Raw genomic sequence first — 8,809 nt, 5'->3', positions numbered from 1 at the left:
CTACAAGACTGCCCAACCCCTCCCAACCCCCACCCACCTACCCCTACTCCTCAGTTTAGACGCCAGTCACAACCCCTCACAAGATTGGAGGGTTCCTACAATTCCTGCCTTGGACTTCAGATGCCAGTAAGTCCAGGTTGTTACCTGTATTTCCAACCCACTAGCTAAAAATCAGAGGTTCCCATGACCTCCTCCTTGGAATCAATCAATTTACTAGAGTGACTCACAGAACTCAGAAATATTTTCCTTATTTGATCCCTGGATGTAACAAGGACAAGCAGATGGAAGATATGTGCAGGGCAAGGCTTGGGGAAAGAGCACAGAGCTTCCACACTCCTTCCGGTCATGACACTCTCCCAGCACCTCCATCTGTTCACCAACCTAGGTGCTCTCTGGACCCAGTCCTTTTGTTTCTTTATGAAGGTTTCATTACATCATGATTGATTAAATAAGTGGCCATTGAACACTGAGTCAATCTCCATCCTCTCTCACCTTTCCGAAGGCGAGTGTGGGGGAACTGAAAGTTCCAACTCTCTAATCACATGGGTGGTTCTCCTGTCAGCCACCCTCCACCTTAGGTGGGGCCCAAAAACCACCTCATTATCAAAATGAAAGACCCCTTTAGTGCACCCATCACTTAGAAAATCCCAAGGGTTTCTAGGAGCTCTCTGCCAGAAAGTGGACAAAGACCAAATATATATTTCTTATTATACATCATAGTATCATAACCTCATACCCACTAAGATGGCTACTATCAAAAAAAACCAGAAAATAACAAGTGTTGGCAGGAGTTAATATCCCCCCATAATACATAAAAAGTTCCTACAATTCCACAACAAAAGAAAACAAATAACCCAGTTTAAAAATGGACAAAAGAGTTACACAGCTATTTCTCCCAGTTTTTTATGGAGGTTTCATTACAGCCTCGTGATTGACTAAATAAGTGGCCATTATGGAGAAAATGGAACACTTGTGCTGTGTTGATGGAAATGTAAATTGGTGTAGCCACTTTGGAACAAAGTATGGAGGTTCCTCAAAAAATTAAGAAAAACTACCATACGATCCAGCAATACCACTTCTGGGTATACATCCAAAAGACTTGAAAGCAGTATCCTGAAGAGATATTTGTGCACCCAAGTTCACAGAAGCACTATTTGCAATAGCCCACAGGTTGAAGCAACACAATGTCCTCTGATGGCTGAATGAATAAGCAAAATGTCGTAAACACATATAGTGAAACATTATTCAGCTTAAAAAGGAAGGAAATTCTGTCACTTGATACAACATGGATGAACTTTGAGGACATTATACTAAGTAAAACAAGTCAAAAAAGAAAATACTTATATGAGGTACCTAAATACTCAAATTTATAGGAAAAGTAAAGCACAACGGTGGTTACCAGAGATTGGAGAAAAGGAGAATCGGTTAATACACAGCTTCAGATTTGCAAGATGAAGGAGTTCTAAGGTATGTTCTACAACAATGTGAATATACTTAACACTACTGAACTGTACATTTAAAAATGGTTAAGATGGTAAATTTTATGTTATGTGGTTTTTTACAATAAATAGAAAAAAACATATGATACATATGTGTCAAAAGACAAAAACAAGCTAAGTGGGATGTTCCCTGGATAGGCCATGAGCACCGGAGAGCCCCACAGAAGTACTATATACCTGAAAGGGTCAGGAAGGAAGACAAAGGAGGGCTGGATGGGCCCCCACATGATCTGTTCTTTGTGAGCACTAAAGAAACCTTTACTGATTGCATGTTGCCTCGGGCCAGCTCTAAGCCTGGTTTTGCTACTTTGGGGAGAAGTCAATATTATGAGTGGGGGCATTCATACATTCACAATTCATTCATCCATTCAGCACAGTTCATGAGGCTCGACTACATGCCAGGCACTGCATAGCCCCAGGGGTGAAAAAGAAGGCAAAATCCAGATTTAGGAGGCTTCAGATCAGAGGCTGAACTACATTCCCAGCTGAGACATGAGATTAGTCTCCCAAATAATTTATAGACAAAATAAAAGAAGTGCTGTAGTATTAAAGTGATAGAAAACCAGAAATCTATTAACTTAAGTCCTTCCCTGCTGCCTTCTCTCACTCTTCCAAAACCAAGTCAAAATGAACAAGAGTTGCTACATCTATAAACTCAGTAAGCATAAAAGTTTGTGAGCAGAAATGTCCCATTGGAATAGAGTTTTGTAGAAGGGGACTTCAGAATTGTGTAAAGATGCTTCACTAAACAGATTCCTGTAAAGTCTCTACAACTGATGAAAATTGCTGCCATGGAGGTGGGTCTTTTGTTTCCAACCTGGTATTTGCTTTGCAGCTGGTGTGTGTATGAAGGCTCCCACCCTCACAAGCCTCTTTTCCATTAGCACTTCAATACTCATAAATGTGACCAACACCTATAATTGGTAGATGGAGAGGACCTGCACCCTCAGACAAACATACAAGAAACCACTGTTTGAAAAACAGTGTGAAGTCAGCTTTGCTGCTAAGTAACCTGCAAATCACTAAAAATTTCTGGCTCATATTTGCCTTTTAAAAAATGAGTTTTGTTCATCAGTTTCTGCCATTCATAGATTTTATGTGAGATCCTAGAAAAACAATGAAGAGAATCACCTGGTTAGAACAGTGATTATGAAGGTCTGTGTCTTGCCAATGGGTTTCAGCCCTGGGCAAGTTCACTATGGATTCAGTGAGACTGAGGAATGACAATGGAACGTTCTTGGGGTGAAAGGGTTTATTACCTGGCTTGTTCTCCTGGTGGTAGGTAGAGCACTAGAATTACCTCTGCATCCAATAGTCTGCACGTCTGTAATCCTCCTTTGTCTCTGCCTCAGAGCCTCTCTACCCGTGCAGCCGTCTGTCTCTGTCCTCGGCGCTGCCACCACTCCAGCCTCTGCTCTGCTCTCCTGTAGCCTTGCAGCCCTGCCATCGTGTCACCCAGAGCACTGGGTGGGGCTCTTTATATAGAGTCAATAACGACGTACGGCCCACACATACATAGTGAGCTAGCCAAGCAGGACCAGGTGAGAATCCTGGCCACAGGAACCTTCACTTTATCCATAGTCTGTCTAAATCTGAAGTAGAGGTTCTCAGCTCTGGTCCATGGGTCACCAGGAGCAGCGTGAGCTGGGAGTTTGCTAGAAATACACTCATCCCAGGTTTATGAATCAGAACTGCTGGAGATGGAGGCCAATGCATTGTAGTTCAACAACCTCTCCAGGTGATTCTCACACACACTGAACTCTGAGAAGCACGATCCAAAGCTTGATGGTAGCATATTTTAAAACACCTGCTTGGGTTGTACACCTCATGGATTGTTTTTAAAATACAACTTATCTTCTCTCTAAAGCTGATCCCAGATAGAAATGACCACTTCCACCCTTTTTTTTATCACACTACTCCCTATATGTGCATCTGTCACAGAATCTGCTTTATTTTGAAAATCTTATTAATATATCTGTCTCCAGTAGACTGAAGCTCCTTAAAGGCAAAGACTGTCTTTTTCAGCTTGGAGCTCTAGGAAATAGAAAAGCACTGGGAATATAAGAAGTGCCTTGTTGCAGATGGATGGATGAATGGGTGGGTGGGTGGTGGATACATACATGCATTCATGGATGACCAGGTGACTCAAAATATGTAAAGGTTTGTTTGAGTAAAGGGAAGGGTTAGTACCAGACAGCAAGAAATACTGAATTTGGATTTCAGTAATACAATTCCACTATTCCTATTTTTGGCCCCAGATAATCCTTTTTCCAGCTAAAAATTATACTGAGAGTACTGATTCTGAGTAAACAATTGAGAACTGCTCCTGAGTCACCCCTCAGAATATCCTGGAGACATCACTCTGATTTCCAGTTCTCCCATGTGAACATGGCAGATTAACACCACCTGCCCCACGCCTGTCTCACAGGGACACTGAGCATGTTTACTAAAAATGACTCTAAATTGCTTTTGAGGCTCTGGAAGACATTGCCACATGGGCATAGGAGTATTAATAAAAAGATAAAACATTTGGCAATATTTAAAAGAAGCAGAGGGACTGTCTTCCCCTTAAATCGAAATAAAAAATGATCCACATTCCGTGTGTGCTTCTATCCTAACAGACTCCATATGTGTAGCTGATAGTAATATTTCCTTTAAAATGTGAATGGAAATGTAATACTGAGAGCCTTGGAGGAATATGAGAAAAGAAAGAAAAACATACAATTAAATGATCAGAATGGAATCTTTCTCTGACATGATATGAAAAATAAAATTAAGTTTCCACTTACAACCATTGTCAAAAGCAATATAAAATTGAACCATACTTAACTATATTTTAGCTTCCTTATCTTTAAAACTGGTAAAATGAAACTCACCTCCCAGGGATAGTGGGAAGGTAACAATGCATGATATAGAGAGGATTGCTGGGGTGCAAGCGCTCTTTATCAAACACCTTTGGTTTTTGTTTCACTGGGTTTGTTTCACTGGTTGACATGGGGAACTGTCCTCAGCATGATACTAATAGCCTTGTGAATGTGTAAAGTATTAGTTTACGAAGAGCTCTTACAAAGATGTTCTTGATTAATCTACCCAATAATGCTTTCAAGTGGATGTTAGCATTCCCATTTTTTATATAAGAAGAGTGTCAGAGAAGTTTAGTGAATAGCTCAAGGTCGTAGTTAATAAGTAGGAGAGCTAAAACTTCCACCCAGGACTTTTGAATGATATTCAAAGTCAGCCGCTCTTCCTAATGCAACATGGTATATTGAATATTAGAGAGAGAGAGAGAGAGAGAGAGAGAGAGAGAGAATTTCCTAAAATCTTATAACTACTTTAACCTAGAGCAATATTGTCAGGTCTCAGGTTGTACTATTCTAAAGCCAGATTTGGGGGATATCATTTAAATCCTCATACTCTCAATCTTGATACTATTCAGGTAAAAAAAAATCTAAAAACAGTATTATCTTGTTAACTGGGTAACCCTACACAAAGTCTTACAGAAGATTTTAGAATCCTAGTCTTAGAGCTATAAGTGATTTGGACAATCAGCATGTCCAATTCCCTCATGTTACAAATGTGGAAAATTCGGTTAAGTAATGTCAAATGATTTGCCCAAGGAGGTTGTCAGTTAAGGCAGAGCAGGCCTAAAACCAAATCTGTGAGTTTTCAATCATTTCTTCAACCTACTTTCCCACATTACCTCTCTCAACTTGTATTCTGGTGGCTTGTGAAAGGGGAGAGGATTAAATGATTCAGGAAACTTATAAAAATACAATTACAAATTACCAGGGCATTAGTACCCAAAACATCCAGGCTGGACTGTGTTCCTCTCCACTGGGGAGGAATTACCCCTGATCACATCTGTATTCTGCATGCTAGGACTGGGGCAGTAACGTGCAAGAAATATCATCAAAAGGCCCCCTTTTTGCAATTGAATTTTTTACTTCTAAGAGGGTTTTCACCTTCCAGTTTTAGCACCACTGTAGAGAATGTAGTGTCTTGGGGCAAAATAAGAAAATGTAACCCTTTCTCAAGACTTTTCCTGACATCTTATCAAAAATTGTCGAAACAGATATAAAATCTATTTGTATGATGGGAAAGGCATCCCCTAGGGTTGTGCCATGCACCATGTGTACAAATACGCACAGGGGCCCAGGAAGTGCTTCTTCCTTAAGGGGTCAGTGATTCTCTTTAAGTTCGACCTATTCAGGAGCTCATAGCCCTACTAGTAACTCTAACCAATCAACTTTGCCTAAGTGGTAAGTGGCTTTTCCTTTTTGAGAGTGATCTGTGGCCTCTCTTCTGGCTTTATCCAAGTGGTCATTGCATTAAAACTACACAAAATTGCATCAAAACACAACCAATGTTATCAGGCAATTTCAGGTAGTAAAGAAGCCAACTGAGTTGAGTAAGGTGTATGTATCCTTCAGAGAGCCAAGCAAGCTAAGTATTGACTTGATAAACTAGGCTTAGTCTGGAGTTTTTCTCCTCTTCATAGATATTCACTCCCTAAAGGATTCCATTTGGTTCCATGGCTTTAAATACTGTCAATACACAGGCAACCTTTATACTTATATGTCCTGCACTAAACTCTCCCTTAAGCTACAGCCTCCTATATAGAAGTACCAATTGCATGTACAAAAAGCAACTCAAACTAATTATGTCCAAAATTGAATGCTTTATTTCCCTCTGCAAACTTTCTCATATCTTTCATTTCTCGGTAAAAAGAAATTCAATCTTTCTAGTGTTTAAGCTAAAACACTAGTCATCTTTGACCCCTCTATTGCTCTTCTACCACATCCAATCCATCAGCAAATCCTATTAACTCTATTTCAGAACATATCTAGAAGGTGACCACTTACTAACACTTTTGCCCCTAGCACCCCAAATAGCCATCCTGTCTCCTCCAAATTATTAGAAGCAGTTCCTAATTAGTCTTTCTCCCTCCAACCTTGCTCTCCACAATTTATTCTTCACATGAAGCAAGAGCAGTGCTTTTTAAAATGTGTCAGAACATGTCTCATTCCTCTGTTCAACACACAAAATAGCTCTCCATTTAATCAGAATAAATTCTAAGTCCTTAACCATGGCCTGCAAGGGCCTGCATATTGGGGCCCCCAATGCCTCTCTAATCTCGTTTTTGTCCTTATCCCTTCATTTCACTTTATTCCATTCACACTGGCCTCCTTGTTGTTTCTTGAACATATCAAGCATGATCCCTTATCAGGAATTATGCAATTAAAGTTCCTTCTGCCAGAATTTCTTTTCCCCTGTACAAACATTGCTCTTGTCCACTTATTTTGGACAGGATTCTGCTCAGGTGCACCTTTTCAGGGAGGCCTTCCCTGAACGTTTACATTAAAAGACATAGTACCTTCATCTTACCCTTTGTTCTAACCCCTTACCATGCTTTATTTTCCTTCATAGTATTTACCATCACTGGAAATTCTTTGTCTATTCACTTATTGTCTGTTTTCATCCTCTGTATTGGCACTGTCCAATAAAGCCACTAGCCACGTGGCCTTATAAATTTATATATAAATTAATTAAAATTAAAAATCCAGGCCCTCAGTCCTACTATCCACACTTTCATTGCTTTATAGCCACAGCAAACTATGAGACAAAGCATCTTACACTTTATATGTAATTGTAGTCTCTGTGGTAGAGGAAAAATAAAGAGTGACATCAGTCATAGGGATGAAAGTACAGCATAGAGAATATGGTCAATAATACTATAGTATGTTTCCATGTTCACAGACAGTAACTACACTAGTTGTGGTGAGCATTTAATATTGTAAGTAACTGTCAAATCACTATGTTATATACTTGAAACCAATATAATATTGTATACCAACTATACTTCAATAAAAATAAAAGAAATAAGCAGAAAAAAGTAACAAAAAAGAAACAATGGGAGAATATTTTCATATCTAATGTGAACTATAAACCCACAAATTCAAAAAGTTCAACAAACCCCAAGTATAATAAACATGAAAAATGATACCAAGTTACATTATAATCATTGCTTAAAAACAGTGATATAGAGGATAGCTTGAAAAAAAAATACACATTATATTCATTGAGAAGCAATACACATTTGTTGCTCTGGGAGGAGGGGATTACCCACCCAGGGCAAGTTCCTTCCATATTCACTGAAACTGAAAAAAGGCAAAGGCAAGAATTTGGGGGCTTAAAGGGGGATTTTATTCTCACAGCAGTAGGTCTCAGTCTTTTGACTGTTAAGGCTGTCCACGGCTATTCTCTGTTCTCTCCTAGTTCTCCCACTAGCCTTCCCTTCTCTGCTCAAGCTCCCTGCTCCCAGGGCACTTTCCCCACTCTCACACCCTTGCACTCTTTCCAATCTCACAGTTCAGCTCACTCCACTCGCTCCCCATTCTCACTGGCACTCTCCCTGTGGTTGCCAGCGCTCTACTTCCCCACTCCTAGCACTAGGAGGAACTCTGTGGGAGGGCTTCTCGTGACTGGCAGAGGCCCAACCAATTAGGTACTACGAACACCATGAGAGGAAAGAATGGGTGTTCCCTCTCCACTCCTCCCCTGGGCTGGTACTCCCATGACTGAGGAGAGGCTCTGTCAGTGGTAAACATCCTGGCACTCTCATAAGCATGCAAAGCAGGCTCTTATAGATACACAATGGGCACTATTAAGGCCAGGCAGGAATCCTGGTCAGAAAGTTCCACTTTCTCCACAATGCTACATTCACTGAAAGATGAGAATTCCTCCAGATTTTCCATAAGAAACAGTGAAAGTTAGAAGACAGTAGAGCGACATCATTAAGTACTGAAAGAAATAGTACTTTGAATGCAAAAACTCTGATCCAATAGGAACAAATAGTTTCCTCTCTCCCTGAATTAAAATAAGAGAGAAAGATATACAAGGTGCCAGAGGCACACAGGGACAGAAACAAACCTCATAAATTGAAGAAAGAAATCTGACTTAGTTCATAAGAATTCCATTTGCATCATAACTTAATACATTTAAAATTTTAATTATTTTATTTCATATATTTTATATTTATTTAAATTTCTTATATAGTATCTTAATATCAGAGAGGTTAACATGATAAAGTTTTGCTTAAATCCAGTCTTCTTCGACATTGAAGTTCTGGTTTCAAGCTGGCTTTGTGAAGCAATATTAGATACATATTTTATGTCTTAAAAATTCACTCACATCCGGTGATAAAACAGACAAGATTTTTGGGGTAGTCTGAATTTAGTTTGTTTTTGCATTTTAAAATCCAGAAATGGAAAACATAAAGTACATAAAAGCAATGAAGCTGAAAATGGATT

Source organism: Manis javanica, chromosome 1, assembly GCF_040802235.1.
Source record: "Manis javanica isolate MJ-LG chromosome 1, MJ_LKY, whole genome shotgun sequence".
Taxonomy (NCBI): Eukaryota; Metazoa; Chordata; class Mammalia; order Pholidota; family Manidae; genus Manis; species Manis javanica.
The sequence above is the reverse complement of the archived record's forward strand: the minus strand, read 5'-3'. Positions refer to the sequence as shown.